We start from the raw sequence: 2,716 nt of genomic DNA, 5'->3' as shown, positions 1-2,716 counted from the left end.
TATATATATATATATATATATATATATATATATCTCTTTCCTTTCCTGAGCATTCAATAATACTATCCATATCACGTCCTCACTTTGTTGTTTTTTTGTTTTTTTGTTATTGTTTTTTTGAACTATATATATATATATATATATATATACACACACGTGCCTTTGTATATGTGTGTGTGTGTAAATTGTATATATATATATGTATTTTTGAGTGTTAGTATAATGTGTTTATATCTGTATATACATATGTATGTATGTGAATATGTGTGTATATGAATTCCCCCACATGCTAAATGCATTTCAATGATGTAAACAGTATTAGCAAGAACAGCAGCGAAATGCAGTGAAATGCATTTGCTTAGATGTCAGTGCAGATTAAAATGTATTTTAGCGTTTTTCCATCATCATTTGATATCGTGTGTGTTAAACAACAATTTAGAAATGATGGGAGATGTTAGTACAATGACATGATAGACTGATGGTGTGTGATGGTGGTGGTGGTGTGGATGCTGTGTTATGTTGTGTGATGTGGCGGTGTTATGCTGGTGAGATAGGGTTGTTGTTACAGCGAGGTGTGAGCGGGGAGCGGTGATGTTGATTGGGTTGGGTGCTGCAGGCGAGCTCTACTTGGACAGAACAAAGAGCAAGTGTTCAAATTATAAACAACACATGTACCTACATGCATAACACATACTTACAAATGTGTGTGTGTGTGTGTGTGTGGATATACCTACATAAGTACAAATATATATATATATATATATATATATATATATACACACACAAATACACAAAGAGAAAGAGAGAGTGAGAGAGTACAGATAGAATTTTGTGTCTAATGATGTAATGTAATAGGTATATACAATTGGTGTGAGTGTGTGTACTGCAGGTATATACATATCAACACTTAGATACATATATGTGTGTGTTAGTGTGTGTGTGTATACACCCTTGTATATTCTCCTTTTTATACACTAATGCCTGAAATTTAATATTTATGCTTTAAACATGTGTGTGTGTGTGGAGAGAGAGAGAGAGATTAAAGCAAACTGGTGTAAGTATACACATGTACTTATGTGTGTCATCATCATTGCATATATATATATATATGTATATATATATACACACACACACACACACACACACACACACACACACACATATATAGGTATGTGTGTTCATTCTGTCTGCATTGTTTTCAGGTTCGTTCTTTCTCACACATTTGAGAAAGTGGTGTTATATTTCTTTCTTGAAATAATTTTCTCTGCATGTATGTATATTCATACGTATATATGTATGTGAATATGTTTAAATATTTGCAGTTTAGTTTTTCACTCATTGAAGAAACTCATACACAGGGAACCAAACACTCTCTTTTGCACATATACACACACATATGTATATATGTGTGTATGTATGTATGCATGTATGTATGTATGTACGTATGTATGTATGTATGTACGTATGTATGTATGTATCTATCTATGTATGTATCTATGTATAATAATCACTCACATATATACACACAAATACACAGAAATTATATTTTTATGTGTATATAATTTCTCATCTGCACATGTGAATATTTTCGCTCACATTTATATTATATATACTCACACCTACGTGAACCCTCATCTATATATATAACTTAAGAAATGATTGCACTATGTATGTGTATGTCACAAACTCTATATATATTTATTCAAAAATTATTCTGCTTTTTTTATGAAAATTCTACTTGTATTTTTTGTATTTCTTTTTGGTTGTACATTTTTTTCATTTCTTAAAATTTCTTAAACATTTTCTGAATGGTAATGCTAACAACACACATCATTCATTCTCTGTGAAGCTTTTCTAGCAGAAAATTTCTGCATTACTTAACTGCATCTCAAATGTAAGTAGCATCAAAATGGGAACCAGTTAAATGTCTTGATTTAGCAAGTAAATGAAAATAAAACAAGCCAAAAAAAAAAAAGAAGAAATTTATGTCATTGCAACTCTTAACTGTTATAGGAAATCTTAAAAGTTTTCCATTGAATCACCTGATATTAAATATCCTCGTTATTGTCATCGTTCCATCACCTCTTTTAATCACCTTATTGTTTAGGTTTGCCAGCTCAGACTATTCGGCCATGCTGTTTCGATTTTCTGAATCAGGCCCTGCTTCTCATGTTCTGTTCACTGAAAATCCAGCTGGGTTGGCAGCTAATGCTGGTCGACCACATGCTACATGGTCAGAGCATTTGAAGAATTATCTTGCAACAAAGGGGACTGACTGGACCTCCTCTCTTCAACCATTTTTATTCTTTTATTTTTGTTCTTTTATTCTTTTATTTGTTTGTCATTTGACTGTGGCCATACTGGAGCACCGCCTTTAGTCAAACAAATTGACCCCAGGACTTATTCTTTGTAAGCCTAGTACTTATTCTATCGGATCTCTTTTGCCGAACTGCTAAGTTACAGGGAGGTAAACACACCAACATTAGTTAAGAGATGGTGAGGATGACAAACACAGACACACAAACATATATATATGTATATACATATATATATCATCATCATCATCATCGTTTAATGTCCGCTTTCCATGCTAGCATGGGTTGGACAATTTGACTGAGGACTGGTGAACCAGATGGCAACACCAGGCTCCAATCTGATTTGGCAGAGTTTCTACAGCTGGATGCCCTTCCTAATGCCAACCACTCCAAGAGTGTAG

This window comes from Octopus bimaculoides, chromosome 7 (assembly GCF_001194135.2).
Source record: "Octopus bimaculoides isolate UCB-OBI-ISO-001 chromosome 7, ASM119413v2, whole genome shotgun sequence".
Lineage (NCBI taxonomy): Eukaryota > Metazoa > Mollusca > Cephalopoda > Octopoda > Octopodidae > Octopus > Octopus bimaculoides.
The sequence above is the reverse complement of the archived record's forward strand: the minus strand, read 5'-3'. Positions refer to the sequence as shown.